The sequence below is a fragment of the Pseudophryne corroboree genome, chromosome 10 (genome assembly GCF_028390025.1).
Source record: "Pseudophryne corroboree isolate aPseCor3 chromosome 10, aPseCor3.hap2, whole genome shotgun sequence".
NCBI lineage: Eukaryota > Metazoa > Chordata > Amphibia > Anura > Myobatrachidae > Pseudophryne > Pseudophryne corroboree.
In genome coordinates, this window is record NC_086453.1 from 316,548,693 (window position 1) to 316,566,427 (window position 17,735).

At 40.5% G+C, this 17,735-nt stretch overlaps 3 pseudogenes; all 3 read left to right on the top strand.

Moving 5' to 3' along the window:
* The first annotated feature begins 1,770 nt into the window (after nt 1-1,770).
* Nucleotides 1,771-1,889, top strand: LOC134968133 (5S ribosomal RNA; annotated as a pseudogene).
* Nucleotides 1,890-7,019: 5,130 nt separating this feature from the next.
* On the top strand, nt 7,020-7,138 carry LOC134967751 (5S ribosomal RNA; annotated as a pseudogene).
* Nucleotides 7,139-12,271: 5,133 nt separating this feature from the next.
* On the top strand, nt 12,272-12,390 carry LOC134967763 (5S ribosomal RNA; annotated as a pseudogene).
* Nucleotides 12,391-17,735: the final 5,345 nt, after the last annotated feature.

Below are 17,735 nucleotides of genomic sequence, written 5' to 3' on the forward strand. Positions count from 1 at the left end.
TTTTAAATTCCAACCCCACTACCCCCATTTTTTACTTTCTCCCGAAAATACATAAGTCTCTGGAAAATCCCCCGGGAAGACCCATAGTGGCAGGTATCGATTCCCTGACTTCACATCTCTCAGAGTACGTAGACCTATTTTTAAGAAAATATGTCATGGACCTACCTGCTTATCTGAAGGATACTACAACGGTTCTGAACCTGATGGAGAATTTCCAGTGGAAGGATACATATAGATGGGTCACAATAGATGTGCAATCTTTATACACTTGCATAGAACATGACAAAGGGATTGAAGCCTGCAACGAATTCCTCAGCAAGGACCATCTAATCACAGAGGATCACAGAGTTTTCCTGTGCGAAATTATGCTCTTTATTTTAAAACATAATTATTTTAAGTTTTTAGATGGATTTTATCTCCAGATCTGTGGCACAGCTATGGGGACTATTTTTGCACCTAGCTTTGCAAATCTTTTTATGGGACAATGGGAGAACAAATATATTTTCACAAACAACCCGTACCAACACAACATCATTTTTTATAAACGATACATTGATGACATTTTAATTGTATGGGAAGGAGATCAACAGGTTTTTAAAGAGTTTTTAACACATATCTCGGCAAACAACATGAATCTCAGCTTCACGGCTGTGGAGGACACCGAAAGAATTGAATTTCTGGACCTGGTCCTGACACACTCAGGTAGTGAAATTATCACGAGCAACTTCATCAAGAAAGTAGACATGAATAGCTACGTGCACTACAAGAGTAATCACCGACAACAGTGGAAAGACAACATCCCATTCTCTCAGTTTAATAGAATAGCACGTAACTGTAAGAGAAATGAAGAAAGAGATCAGCAATTGGAAGTTTACAAGGAGAGATTCAAGGAAAAGGGGTACCCTGCACAACTCCTGGAAGGAGCTATGGCTAGAACCAAAGAATTAGAAAGAGGTGAACTTCTGAAATACAAACCCAAGGAAAACAGGGAAGACAATGTTAAGTTCATCACGACATACAGCAGGCATGAGAAATTTATCAGACAAACACTCAAAAAATACTGGCACATCCTATTGATGGACCCTATCTTAAAGGATTACCTTACCAAAGAACCCAAATTAGTGTTTCGAAAATCACAAAGCTTGAAGGACCTGGTAGCACCCAGCATGCTAAGAAACCCTGAAACTAGGAACCCCATGCCGAAATGTGTGGGCAGTTTTAAGTGTGGAAAGTGCAATATTTGCAAGTACCTTCATCATAACAGAAAATCCTTCAACAACACCAACACTAAGAAGGAATACCGTATCAAACAGTTTATTAATTGTAACACACCATCTGTAATATATCTTCTGGAATGTCCTTGCGGTCTGAAGTACATTGGCAAAACCAAAAGAATCTTGAAACTTCGCATCCAAGAACACATTAGGAATATAAAGAACAAAGTCCTCACACATGCAGTATCGAGACATTTTCATCAATGCCACAACTCGGATCCAGAGACACTAACTTTTAAAGGCATCGAACTGGTATCGTTGGGAGAAAGAGGAGGAGATCTTTCCAACCTCCTCTCCAGAAGGGAAATGTTCTGGATTTATGAATTGAATACTCTCCACCCGGATGGCTTCAACGAAGGATACGAGATCGCACCCTTCTTGTAACGTAAGCCATCCCTCCTTTTTATACATCCCCGGTCCCCCCCCCCTCCCCCCCACCTACATTCCCTCCCCAGTCCCCTCTTTTTCCTTGGTCTACAGTGACCCTCTGCTTCCTCATTACAGCCATACCACACTGGACATGCCCAATTCCGGCCGATCTTGGAAGCGAAGCAGTGTTGGGCCTGGCCAGTACCTGGACGGGTGACCTCCAGGGGAGACTAGGTGCTGTAAAAAATGATCGCACAGGAAACCTGAATCCCAGGGATATTCCGATCTCTACCCCTATTTTTGCCTCTCTGTTGTCCCTACATTATCTATCCTGTTCCTTGCTTTAACGAAGCCGATTATCTCTCGTCATCAGCCTGCTGTATACACTCAAGGTCTCTCCTCACATTTCCACATTACTATTACTATCATACCAGCCTGGAGACGCCCAATGCCGTCCAAACTTTGGAAGCTAAGCAAGGCTGGGCTCGGCTAGTACAAGGATGGGAGACCCACTTGGAAGCCCGGGTGTTGTAAATGCATAGTGGAAAAATTGTGTATACCTAAGAAATTCTGTATACTTAACAACTCACAAATGATGCCCTTATAATATGAAAACTATTCTATTTGTTCCAGTGTATCACCAGAGATTGTACCCTTAATTGTGGACTACCTTTATATTATATTTACCCTTTTATAAGCAATGTATGTTATATATGTACATAGGACTCTATCTCTCCCACTTATAACTGTCTCATGTTGGTCTATTTTATGAGCACAATTCTACCAGTAAATATTAGATCCTTAAATCCCTCAATACCATACAGTCCTAATGAAATAAATGCGTCTGTTTTATTTGTATTTATTGACCATTTTTTCTGAATATATCCTTCCTCTGTTTTATATCCGATCTGGAGATGACCAAGTTTTGGATCCAATTGACACACAGACAATATTCCGTTTAATCAGACTCTTAAAACATGTCCGCCGCAGGAATGTATCATCCTACTCAAGAATGTCCGCTGTGCATTCAGAATCCAGTAATATGGCTGCCGCAAGAAAGTGTTGTTCAACCTTCACATAACACGTCCGCCGGGTAACCAGGCAACCGTCCGAGAGGATAACAACAACAGTACTGTCCGCCGCACAGGACCAACGCATGCGCAGTACGATGCGCCGGATACCGGATGTGGGGCGGATATGACGTCACACAGAGCCCGGACCGGAAGTCCGCGGCTCTGAGCGTCTTTTATGGATTGTAGCTGTTCCTTTCATTATTTCTCACCCGTTTTTCTTCTCCAAAGCTCCAATCATTAATTGTAACTTACATGCTGTGCAATACATATTTTTGGGCAATATCTGAATAGTCATGTTAATTGATCACAGGAAGTGATGCGTACATCACTTCCTTTTAGTTTGGGTATAAACATGGTCTGTCTCTAGTCTCAAATCACCCCTTGATGAAGTCCAGATAGGACGAAACGCGTTGGGTGCTACTCTTTGGTCTAACCTCACCACAAAGTTAAGCTATTTTGATTCCTCTTTTTTATATCCTTTTGAACGCCTTTTATTTCTTTTTGTGCTTTTTAAACTTTTTAAGTATTTTTTACCCTCTGTGTTAAAGTGATACTTCAAAGTTTTTTTAGTAATACATCTAGTTTTATGTCACCATGCTCTTTTCTTTTTAAATTTTAATAATCTTTTTTAATTTTGTTTTTTTTGTATAGGGTCATATATATATCTTTTTATATGAGCTTGTATGTTTTTATAACCAGTTTGTATAGTGCGTCCCACTGCAATAAATTTGTACACATTTTTTATATCATCATTCTGTTTTTTAGCATTTATTCGGTACCATTGGTCGCTCTCTACCACCTCATCCTTTGTCCACATAACCATTTTCATAGGTAACGGTACCAATACCTATATCTATTTGAGGTAACGAGCTGACACCCTGATATACTAAAGGGAGTGCCAACACACTAAGCAGATTTTTACACAATACTTGCAGGGTTCCCATTCTAGTGTTAACAGATAAGATACTGCATCCGTGGCGCTGATATCTTTCCAGTACACATTTTCTCTCTTGGTATTATTGCTTTCAGCCGCCTGGAGGAGACCAGTATCACACACAGCATGTTTGGAACAAAGGAACGCACTAACAAAAGGAGTAACTTATGTCAAAAGATTTTTAATGAAACTGCCACTCCAGAGATTGAACATAACACTAACAATCTCGACGACATGTTTTGGAGCATAGAAAGACTCCTGACAAAGGAAGTCAAGGCATGGTGGGACATCAGGGGCCTGGAACACTATGTTAGTGTAAATAGGATCCCCAGAGGACTCAGGCTATCGAAACAACCAACCTTTGGTATGGACAATCAGGACTTTATGAAGGAATGGGACAACACATCACATAACTGTTCCATTAACCTCATGAAACTGCTAATAGCAGAAAAGAAACGCATTATCTCAGACCTGGAATTAGAGATTAAGGAGGCTGAGAACAAAATGGAGACGCATAAGGATAAAGAGGATTTTAGAATCAATGAAAAGGTTCTAAACAAAAAACTAGAACGTATAGAGGAAGAAGTGATCAAGAATAAAGAAAAGAAGTTTACTAGAGACAGACAGGACTATGAGAACAATATGGTGAAGAACTGGAGTAGGTTCAACAGAGGAGAACGACAGGAGCCAAAAGGAACTAGGGACCATTGGCAATCCATCCCCAAAAAACAGAGAAATCCACAGACTAATACAAGGGGAAAGCCTTTGAACCCTATCAGAACCACCAATAGATTCTCAACACTACAGAGATTGGACTCTAACATAGAGGAACCTTTTTTATCACCAAGCACTTCTCATCATCTCAAAGGCACGGCAAGGACAACAGAAAAATGGAGAACCACCAACATATCGCCACGGAAAAGAAGGTTCGAAGAAGAAGAGGATTCCGTGGGGGTAGGAGGAAAGAACCTGTTCAAAAGACGAAATCTAGAGTAGAACCGGCAACTTCAAAAGGTATCTACAACCTCTCCAGCCACGTATTGACAGAACATGAAACCACCTTGCTAAATAAAGGTCTTTCGTTTGCACCCACCAAAGGAATGAATAAGTTTGATGTCTTCATTGACTTAAACAAATTTATACGGAAAATCACCCTCAAACGTCATTTCCTTAAAAAGGAGGATGCAATTATACAAAACTATGAACAATCAAAATCTGGTCTAAAGCCCACTTCTAAATTTTACCCCCTTGAATCCAAGGGACACTATGTGGGCCTGTTCTATGATTTAGTAAAGAAGGACCTCTGTGACACTACCACCACGCATATTAAGGAAAGAAATCTCACGAATAGAGAAACAGAAGCAGTCAAAAGACTTCAGGAGAATAAGAATATTGTTGTAAAAGCGGCTGACAAAGGGGGGGGGTTGGTCATTATGGATAGAGAAGCCTATACCATAGAAGCTAACAGATTACTGGGTGATAGATCCTCATATATTCCATTACAAAACGACCCTAAGGAAACCTTTGTAGAAGAATTGAGGACAATGCTTTTAAAAGGTTTTAGACGTGAAATTATCACTAAAGAGGAATTCCAGTATCTTTTAAATTCCAACCCCACTACCCCCATTTTTTACTTTCTCCCGAAAATACATAAGTCTCTGGAAAATCCCCGGGAAGACCCATAGTGGCAGGTATCGATTCCCTGACTTCACATCTCTCAGAGTACGTAGACCTATTTTTAAGAAAATATGTCATGGACCTACCTGCTTATCTGAAGGATACTACAACGGTTCTGAACCTGATGGAGAATTTCCAGTGGAAGGATACATATAGATGGGTCACAATAGATGTGCAATCTTTATACACTTGCATAGAACATGACAAAGGGATTGAAGCCTGCAACGAATTCCTCAGCAAGGACCATCTAATCACAGAGGATCACAGAGTTTTCCTGTGCGAAATTATGCTCTTTATTTTAAAACATAATTATTTTAAGTTTTTAGATGGATTTTATCTCCAGATCTGTGGGCACAGCTATGGGGACTATTTTTTGCACCTAGCTTTGCGAATCTTTTTATGGGACAATGGGAGAACAAATATATTTTCACAAACAACCCGTACCAACACAACATCATTTTTTATAAACGATACATTGATGACATTTTAATTGTATGGGAAGGAGATCAACAGGTTTTTAAAGAGTTTTTAACACATATCTCGGCAAACAACATGAATCTCAGCTTCACGGCTGTGGAGGACACCGAAAGAATTGAATTTCTGGACCTGGTCCTGACACACTCAGGTAGTGAAATTATCACGAGCAACTTCATCAAGAAAGTAGACATGAATAGCTACGTGCACTACAAGAGTAATCACCGACAACAGTGGAAAGACAACATCCCATTCTCTCAGTTTAATAGAATAGCACGTAACTGTAAGAGAAATGAAGAAAGAGATCAGCAATTGGAAGTTTACAAGGAGAGATTCAAGGAAAAGGGGTACCCTGCACAACTCCTGGAAGGAGCTATGGCTAGAACCAAAGAATTAGAAAGAGGTGAACTTCTGAAATACAAACCCAAGGAAACAGGGAAGACAATGTTAAGTTCATCACGACATACAGCAGGCATGAGAAATTTATCAGACAAACACTCAAAAAATACTGGCACATCCTATTGATGGACCCTATCTTAAAGGATTACCTTACCAAAGAACCCAAATTAGTGTTTCGAAAATCACAAAGCTTGAAGGACCTGGTAGCACCCAGCATGCTAAGAAACCCTGAAACTAGGAACCCCATGCCGAAATGTAGTGGGCAGTTTTAAGTGTGGAAAGTGCAATATTTGCAAGTACCTTCATCATAACAGAAAATCCTTCAACAACACCAACACTAAGAAGGAATACCGTATCAAACAGTTTATTAATTGTAACACACCATCTGTAATATATCTTCTGGAATGTCCTTGCGGTCTGAAGTACATTGGCAAAACCAAAAGAATCTTGAAACTTCGCATCCAAGAACACATTAGGAATATAAAGAACAAAGTCCTCACACATGCAGTATCGAGACATTTTCATCAATGCCACAACTCGGATCCAGAGACACTAACTTTTAAAGGCATCGAACTGGTATCGTTGGGAGAAAGAGGAGGAGATCTTTCCAACCTCCTCTCCAGAAGGGAAATGTTCTGGATTTATGAATTGAATACTCTCCACCCGGATGGCTTCAACGAAGGATACGAGATCGCACCCTTCTTGTAACGTAAGCCATCCCTCCTTTTTATACATCCCCGGTCCCCCCCCCTCCCCCCCACCTACATTCCCTCCCCAGTCCCCTCTTTTTCCTTGGTCTACAGTGACCCTCTGCTTCCTCATTACAGCCATACCACACTGGACATGCCCAATTCCGGCCGATCTTGGAAGCGAAGCAGTGTTGGGCCTGGCCAGTACCTGGATGGGTGACCTCCAGGGGAGACTAGGTGCTGTAAAAAATGATCGCACAGGAAACCTGAATCCCAGGGATATTCCGATCTCTACCCCTATTTTTGCCTCTCTGTTGTCCCTACATTATCTATCCTGTTCCTTGCTTTAACGAAGCCGATTATCTCTCGTCATCAGCCTGCTGTATACACTCAAGGTCTCTCCTCACATTTCCACATTACTATTACTATCATACCAGCCTGGAGACGCCCAATGCCGTCCAAACTTTGGAAGCTAAGCAAGGCTGGGCTCGGCTAGTACAAGGATGGGAGACCCACTTGGAAGCCCGGGTGTTGTAAATGCATAGTGGAAAAATTGTGTATACCTAAGAAATTCTGTATACTTAACAACTCACAAATGATGCCCTTATAATATGAAAACTATTCTATTTGTTCCAGTGTATCACCAGAGATTGTACCCTTAATTGTGGACTACCTTTATATTATATTTACCCTTTTATAAGCAATGTATGTTATATATGTACATAGGACTCTATCTCTCCCACTTATAACTGTCTCATGTTGGTCTATTTTATGAGCACAATTCTACCAGTAAATATTAGATCCTTAAATCCCTCAATACCATACAGTCCTAATGAAATAAATGCGTCTGTTTTATTTGTATTTATTGACCATTTTTTCTGAATTATATCCTTCCTCTGTTTTATATCCGATCTGGAGATGACCAAGTTTTTGGATCCAATTGACACACAGACAATATTCCGTTTAATCAGACTCTTAAAACATGTCCGCCGCAGGAATGTATCATCCTACTCAAGAATGTCCGCTGTGCATTCAGAATCCAGTAATATGGCTGCCGCAAGAAAGTGTTGTTCAACCTTCACATAACACGTCCGCCGGGTAACCAGGCAACCGTCCGAGAGGATAACAACAACAGTACTGTCCGCCGCACAGGACCAACGCATGCGCAGTACGATGCGCCGGATACCGGATGTGGGGCGGATATGACGTCACACAGAGCCCGGACCGGAAGTCCGCGGCTCTGAGCGTCTTTTATGGATTGTAGCTGTTCCTTTCATTATTTCTCACCCGTTTTTCTTCTCCAAAGCTCCAATCATTAATTGTAACTTACATGCTGTGGCAATACATATTTTTGGGCAATATCTGAATAGTCATGTTAATTGATCACAGGAAGTGATGCGTACATCACTTCCTTTTAGTTTGGGTATAAACATGGTCTGTCTCTAGTCTCAAATCACCCCTTGATGAAGTCCAGATAGGACGAAACGCGTTGGGTGCTACTCTTTGGTCTAACCTCACCACAAAGTTAAGCTATTTGATTCCTCTTTTTTATATCCTTTTGAACGCCTTTTATTTCTTTTTGTGCTTTTTAAACTTTTTAAGTATTTTTTACCCTCTGTGTTAAAGTGATACTTCAAAGTTTTTTTTAGTAATACATCTAGTTTATGTCACCATGCTCTTTTCTTTTTAAATTTTAATAATCTTTTTTAATTTTGTTTTTTTTTGTATAGGGTCATATATATATCTTTTTATATGAGCTTGTATGTTTTTATAACCAGTTTGTATAGTGCGTCCCACTGCAATAAATTTGTACACATTTTTTTATATCATCATTCTGTTTTTTAGCATTTATTCGGTACCATGGTCGCTCTCTACCACCTCATCCTTTGTCCACATAACCATTTTCATAGGTAACGGTACCAATACCTATATCTATTTGAGGTAACGAGCTGACACCCTGATATACTAAAGGGAGTGCCAACACACTAAGCAGATTTTTACACAATACTTGCAGGGTTCCCATTCTAGTGTTAACAGATAAGATACTGCATCCGTGGCGCTGATATCTTTCCAGTACACATTTTCTCTCTTGGTATTATTGCTTTCAGCCGCCTGGAGGAGACCAGTATCACACTCAGCATGTTTGGAACAAAGGAACGCACTAACAAAAGGAGTAACTTATGTCAAAAGATTTTTAATGAAACTGCCACTCCAGAGATTGAACATAACACTAACAATCTCGACGACATGTTTTGGAGCATAGAAAGACTCCTGACAAAGGAAGTCAAGGCATGGTGGGACATCAGGGGCCTGGAACACTATGTTAGTGTAAATAGGATCCCCAGAGGACTCAGGCTATCGAAACAACCAACCTTTGGTATGGACAATCAGGACTTTATGAAGGAATGGGACAACACATCACATAACTGTTCCATTAACCTCATGAAACTGCTAATAGCAGAAAAGAAACGCATTATCTCAGACCTGGAATTAGAGATTAAGGAGGCTGAGAACAAAATGGAGACGCATAAGGATAAAGAGGATTTTAGAATCAATGAAAAGGTTCTAAACAAAAAACTAGAACGTATAGAGGAAGAAGTGATCAAGAATAAAGAAAAGAAGTTTACTAGAGACAGACAGGACTATGAGAACAATATGGTGAAGAACTGGAGTAGGTTCAACAGAGGAGAACGACAGGAGCCAAAAGGAACTAGGGACCATTGGCAATCCATCCCCAAAAAACAGAGAAATCCACAGACTAATACAAGGGGAAAGCCTTTGAACCCTATCAGAACCACCAATAGATTCTCAACACTACAGAGATTGGACTCTAACATAGAGGAACCTTTTTTATCACCAAGCACTTCTCATCATCTCAAAGGCACGGCAAGGACAACAGAAAAATGGAGAACCACCAACATATCGCCACGGAAAAGAAGGTTCGAAGAAGAAGAGGATTCCGTGGGGGTAGGAGGAAAGAACCTGTTCAAAAGACGAAATCTAGAGTAGAACCGGCAACTTCAAAAGGTATCTACAACCTCTCCAGCCACGTATTGACAGAACATGAAACCACCTTGCTAAATAAAGGTCTTTCGTTTGCACCCACCAAAGGAATGAATAAGTTTGATGTCTTCATTGACTTAAACAAATTTATACGGAAAATCACCCTCAAACGTCATTTCCTTAAAAAGGAGGATGCAATTATACAAAACTATGAACAATCAAAATCTGGTCTAAAGCCCACTTCTAAATTTTACCCCCTTGAATCCAAGGGACACTATGTGGGCCTGTTCTATGATTTAGTAAAGAAGGACCTCTGTGACACTACCACCACGCATATTAAGGAAAGAAATCTCACGAATAGAGAAACAGAAGCAGTCAAAAGACTTCAGGAGAATAAGAATATTGTTGTAAAAGCGGCTGACAAAGGGGGGGGGTTGGTCATTATGGATAGAGAAGCCTATACCATAGAAGCTAACAGATTACTGGGTGATAGATCCTCATATATTCCATTACAAAACGACCCTAAGGAAACCTTTGTAGAAGAATTGAGGACAATGCTTTTAAAAGGTTTTAGATGTGAAATTATCACTAAAGAGGAATTCCAGTATCTTTTAAATTCCAACCCCACTACCCCCATTTTTTACTTTCTCCCGAAAATACATAAGTCTCTGGAAAATCCCCCGGGAAGACCCATAGTGGCAGGTATCGATTCCCTGACTTCACATCTCTCAGAGTACGTAGACCTATTTTTAAGAAAATATGTCATGGACCTACCTGCTTATCTGAAGGATACTACAACGGTTCTGAACCTGATGGAGAATTTCCAGTGGAAGGATACATATAGATGGGTCACAATAGATGTGCAATCTTTATACACTTGCATAGAACATGACAAAGGGATTGAAGCCTGCAACGAATTCCTCAGCAAGGACCATCTAATCACAGAGGATCACAGAGTTTTCCTGTGCGAAATTATGCTCTTTATTTTAAAACATAATTATTTTAAGTTTTTAGATGGATTTTATCTCCAGATCTGTGGCACAGCTATGGGGACTATTTTTGCACCTAGCTTTGCGAATCTTTTTATGGGACAATGGGAGAACAAATATATTTTCACAAACAACCCGTACCAACACAACATCATTTTTTATAAACGATACATTGATGACATTTTAATTGTATGGGAAGGAGATCAACAGGTTTTTAAAGAGTTTTTAACACATATCTCGGCAAACAACATGAATCTCAGCTTCACGGCTGTGGAGGACACCGAAAGAATTGAATTTCTGGACCTGGTCCTGACACACTCAGGTAGTGAAATTATCACGAGCAACTTCATCAAGAAAGTAGACATGAATAGCTACGTGCACTACAAGAGTAATCACCGACAACAGTGGAAAGACAACATCCCATTCTCTCAGTTTAATAGAATAGCACGTAACTGTAAGAGAAATGAAGAAAGAGATCAGCAATTGGAAGTTTACAAGGAGAGATTCAAGGAAAAGGGGTACCCTGCACAACTCCTGGAAGGAGCTATGGCTAGAACCAAAGAATTAGAAAGAGGTGAACTTCTGAAATACAAACCCAAGGAAAACAGGGAAGACAATGTTAAGTTCATCACGACATACAGCAGGAATGAGAAATTTATCAGACAAACACTCAAAAAATACTGGCACATCCTATTGATGGACCCTATCTTAAAGGATTACCTTACCAAAGAACCCAAATTAGTGTTTCGAAAATCACAAAGCTTGAAGGACCTGGTAGCACCCAGCATGCTAAGAAACCCTGAAACTAGGAACCCCATGCCGAAATGTGTGGGCAGTTTTAAGTGTGGAAAGTGCAATATTTGCAAGTACCTTCATCATAACAGAAAATCCTTCAACAACACCAACACTAAGAAGGAATACCGTATCAAACAGTTTATTAATTGTAACACACCATCTGTAATATATCTTCTGGAATGTCCTTGCGGTCTGAAGTACATTGGCAAAACCAAAAGAATCTTGAAACTTCGCATCCAAGAACACATTAGGAATATAAAGAACAAAGTCCTCACACATGCAGTATCGAGACATTTTCATCAATGCCACAACTCGGATCCAGAGACACTAACTTTTAAAGGCATCGAACTGGTATCGTTGGGAGAAAGAGGAGGAGATCTTTCCAACCTCCTCTCCAGAAGGGAAATGTTCTGGATTTATGAATTGAATACTCTCCACCCGGATGGCTTCAACGAAGGATACGAGATCGCACCCTTCTTGTAACGTAAGCCATCCCTCCTTTTTATACATCCCCGGTCCCCCCCCCCTCCCCCCCACCTACATTCCCTCCCCAGTCCCCTCTTTTTCCTTGGTCTACAGTGACCCTCTGCTTCCTCATTACAGCCATACCACACTGGACATGCCCAATTCCGGCCGATCTTGGAAGCGAAGCAGTGTTGGGCCTGGCCAGTACCTGGATGGGTGACCTCCAGGGGAGACTAGGTGCTGTAAAAAATGATCGCACAGGAAACCTGAATCCCAGGGATATTCCGATCTCTACCCCTATTTTTGCCTCTCTGTTGTCCCTACATTATCTATCCTGTTCCTTGCTTTAACGAAGCCGATTATCTCTCGTCATCAGCCTGCTGTATACACTCAAGGTCTCTCCTCACATTTCCACATTACTATTACTATCATACCAGCCTGGAGACGCCCAATGCCGTCCAAACTTTGGAAGCTAGGCTGGGCTCGGCTAGTACAAGGATGGGAGACCCACTTGGAAGCCCGGGTGTTGTAAATGCATAGTGGAAAAATTGTGTATACCTAAGAAATTCTGTATACTTAACAACTCACAAATGATGCCCTTATAATATGAAAACTATTCTATTTGTTCCAGTGTATCACCAGAGATTGTACCCTTAATTGTGGACTACCTTTATATTATATTTACCCTTTTATAAGCAATGTATGTTATATATGTACATAGGACTCTATCTCTCCCACTTATAACTGTCTCATGTTGGTCTATTTTATGAGCACAATTCTACCAGTAAATATTAGATCCTTAAATCCCTCAATACCATACAGTCCTAATGAAATAAATGCGTCTGTTTTATTTGTATTTATTGACCATTTTTTCTGAATATATCCTTCCTCTGTTTTATATCCGATCTGGAGATGACCAAGTTTTGGATCCAATTGACACACAGACAATATTCCGTTTAATCAGACTCTTAAAACATGTCCGCCGCAGGAATGTATCATCCTACTCAAGAATGTCCGCTGTGCATTCAGAATCCAGTAATATGGCTGCCGCAAGAAAGTGTTGTTCAACCTTCACATAACACGTCCGCCGGGTAACCAGGCAACCGTCCGAGAGGATAACAACAACAGTACTGTCCGCCGCACAGGACCAACGCATGCGCAGTACGATGCGCCGGATACCGGATGTGGGGCGGATATGACGTCACACAGAGCCCGGACCAGAAGTCCGCGGCTCTGAGCGTCTTTTATGGATTGTAGCTGTTCCTTTCATTATTTCTCACCCGTTTTTCTTCTCCAAAGCTCCAATCATTAATTGTAACTTACATGCTGTGCAATACATATTTTTGGGCAATATCTGAATAGTCATGTTAATTGATCACAGGAAGTGATGCGTACATCACTTCCTTTTAGTTTGGGTATAAACATGGTCTGTCTCTAGTCTCAAATCACCCCTTGATGAAGTCCAGATAGGACGAAACGCGTTGGGTGCTACTCTTTGGTCTAACCTCACCACAAAGTTAAGCTATTTTGATTCCTCTTTTTTATATCCTTTTGAACGCCTTTTATTTCTTTTTGTGCTTTTTAAACTTTTTAAGTATTTTTTACCCTCTGTGTTAAAGTGATACTTCAAAGTTTTTTTAGTAATACATCTAGTTTTATGTCACCATGCTCTTTTCTTTTTAAATTTTAATAATCTTTTTTAATTTTGTTTTTTTTGTATAGGGTCATATATATATCTTTTTATATGAGCTTGTATGTTTTTATAACCAGTTTGTATAGTGCGTCCCACTGCAATAAATTTGTACACATTTTTTATATCATCATTCTGTTTTTTAGCATTTATTCGGTACCATTGGTCGCTCTCTACCACCTCATCCTTTGTCCACATAACCATTTTCATAGGTAACGGTACCAATACCTATATCTATTTGAGGTAACGAGCTGACACCCTGATATACTAAAGGGAGTGCCAACACACTAAGCAGATTTTTACACAATACTTGCAGGGTTCCCATTCTAGTGTTAACAGATAAGATACTGCATCCGTGGCGCTGATATCTTTCCAGTACACATTTTCTCTCTTGGTATTATTGCTTTCAGCCGCCTGGAGGAGACCAGTATCACACACAGCATGTTTGGAACAAAGGAACGCACTAACAAAAGGAGTAACTTATGTCAAAAGATTTTTAATGAAACTGCCACTCCAGAGATTGAACATAACACTAACAATCTCGACGACATGTTTTGGAGCATAGAAAGACTCCTGACAAAGGAAGTCAAGGCATGGTGGGACATCAGGGGCCTGGAACACTATGTTAGTGTAAATAGGATCCCCAGAGGACTCAGGCTATCGAAACAACCAACCTTTGGTATGGACAATCAGGACTTTATGAAGGAATGGGACAACACATCACATAACTGTTCCATTAACCTCATGAAACTGCTAATAGCAGAAAAGAAACGCATTATCTCAGACCTGGAATTAGAGATTAAGGAGGCTGAGAACAAAATGGAGACGCATAAGGATAAAGAGGATTTTAGAATCAATGAAAAGGTTCTAAACAAAAAACTAGAACGTATAGAGGAAGAAGTGATCAAGAATAAAGAAAAGAAGTTTACTAGAGACAGACAGGACTATGAGAACAATATGGTGAAGAACTGGAGTAGGTTCAACAGAGGAGAACGACAGGAGCCAAAAGGAACTAGGGACCATTGGCAATCCATCCCCAAAAAACAGAGAAATCCACAGACTAATACAAGGGGAAAGCCTTTGAACCCTATCAGAACCACCAATAGATTCTCAACACTACAGAGATTGGACTCTAACATAGAGGAACCTTTTTTATCACCAAGCACTTCTCATCATCTCAAAGGCACGGCAAGGACAACAGAAAAATGGAGAACCACCAACATATCGCCACGGAAAAGAAGGTTCGAAGAAGAAGAGGATTCCGTGGGGGTAGGAGGAAAGAACCTGTTCAAAAGACGAAATCTAGAGTAGAACCGGCAACTTCAAAAGGTATCTACAACCTCTCCAGCCACGTATTGACAGAACATGAAACCACCTTGCTAAATAAAGGTCTTTCGTTTGCACCCCACCAAAGGAATGAATAAGTTTGATGTCTTCATTGACTTAAACAAATTTATACGGAAAATCACCCTCAAACGTCATTTCTCTTAAAAAGGAGGATGCAATTATACAAAACTATGAACAATCAAAATCTGGTCTAAAGCCCACTTCTAAATTTACCCCCCTTGAATCCAAGGGACACTATGTGGGCCTGTTACTATGATTTAGTAAAGAAGGACCTCTGTGACACTACCACCACGCATATTAAGGAAAGAAATCTCACGAATAGAGAAACAGAAGCAGTCAAAAGACTTCAGGAGAATAAGAATATTGTTGTAAAAGCGGCTGACAAAGGGGGGGGGGGTTGGTCATTATGGATAGAGAAGCCTATACCATAGAAGCTAACAGATTTACTGGGTGATAGATCCTCATATATTCCATTACAAAACGACCCTAAGGAAACCTTTGTAGAAGAATTGAGGACAATGCTTTTAAAAAAGGTTTTTAGACGTGAAATTATCACTAAAGAGGAATTCCAGTATCTTTTAAATTCCAACCCCACTACCCCCATTTTTTACTTTTCTCCCGAAAATACATAAGTCTCTGGAAAATCCCCCGGAAGACCCATAGTGGCAGGTATCGATTCCCTGACTTCACATCTCTCAGAGTACGTAGACCTATTTTAAGAAAATATGTCATGGACCTACCTGCTTATCTGAAGGATACTACAACGGTTCTGAACCTGATGGAGAATTTCCAGTGGAAGAGATACATATAGATGGGTCACAATAGATGTGCAATCTTTATACACTTGCATAGAACATGACAAAGGATTGAAGCCTGCAACGAATTCCTCAGCAAGGACCATCTAATCACAGAGGATCACAGAGTTTTCCTGTGCGAAATTATGCTCTTTATTTTAAAACATAATTATTTTAAGTTTTTAGATGGATTTTATCTCCAGATCTGTGGCACAGCTATGGGGACTATTTTTGCCACCTAGCTTTTGCGAATCTTTTTATGGGACAATGGGAGAACAAATATATTTCACAAACAACCCGTACCAACACAACATCATTTTTTATAAACGATACATTGATGACATTTTAATTGTATGGGAAGGAGATCAACAGGTTTTTTACAAGAGTTTTTAACACATATCTCGGCAAACAACATGAATCTCAGCTTCACGGCTGTGGAGGACACCGAAAGAATTGAATTTCTGGACCTGGTCCTGACACACTCAGGTAGTGAAATTATCACGAGCAACTTCATCAAGATAAGTAGACATGAATAGCTACGTGCACTACAAGAGTAATCACCTGACAACAGTGGAAAGACAACATCCCATTCTCTCAGTTTAATAGAATAGCACGTAACTGTAAGAAGAAATGAAGAAAGAGATCCAGCAATTGGAAGTTTACAAGGAGAGATTCAAGGAAAAGGGCGTACCCTGCACAACTCCTGGAAGGAGCTATGGCTAGAACCAAAGAATTAGAAAGAGGTGAACTTCTGAAATACAAACCCAAGGAAAACAGGGAAGACAATGTTAAGTTCATCACGACATACAGCAGGCATGAGAAATTTATCAGACAAACACTCAAAAAATACTGGCACATCCTATTGATGGAACCCTATCTTAAAGGATTACCTTACCAAAGAACCCAAATTAGTGTTTCGAAAATCACAAAGCTTGAAGGACCTGGTAGCACCCAGCATGCTAAGAAACCCTGAAACTAGGAACCCCATGCCCGAAATGTGTGGGCAGTTTTAAGTGTGGAAAGTGCAATATTTGCAAGTACCTTCATCATAACAGAAAATCCTTCAACAACACCAACACTAAGAAGGAATACCGTATCAAACAGTTTATTAATTGTAACACACCATCTGTAATATATCTTCTGGAATGTCCTTGCGGTCTAAAGTACATTGGCAAAACCAAAAGAATCTTGAAACTTCGCATCCAAGAACACATTAGGAATATAAAGAACAAAGTCCTCACACATGCAGTATCGAGACATTTTCATCAATGCCACAACTCGGATCCAGAGACACTAACTTTTAAAGGCATCGAACTGGTATCGTTGGGAGAAAGAGGAGGAGATCTTTCCAACCTCCTCTCCAGAAGGGAAATGTTCTGGATTTATGAATTGAATACTCTCACCCGGATGGCTTCAACGAAGTATACGAGATAGCAACCCTTCTTGTAACGTAAGCCAATCCCTCCTTTTTATACATCCTCGGTCCCCCCTCCCCTCCCCCCCCCCCTACATTCCCTCCCCAGTCCCCTCTTTTTCCTTGGTCTACAGTGACCCTCTGCTTCCTCATTACAGCCATACCACACTGGACATGCCCAATTCCGGCCGATCTTGAAGCGAAGCAGTGTTGGGGCCTCGGCCAGTACCTGGATGAGTGACCTCCAGGGGAGACTAGGTGCTGTAAAAAATGATCGCACAGGAAACCTGAATCCCAGGGATATTCCGATCTCTACCCCTATTTTTGCCTCTCTGTGTCCCTACATTAT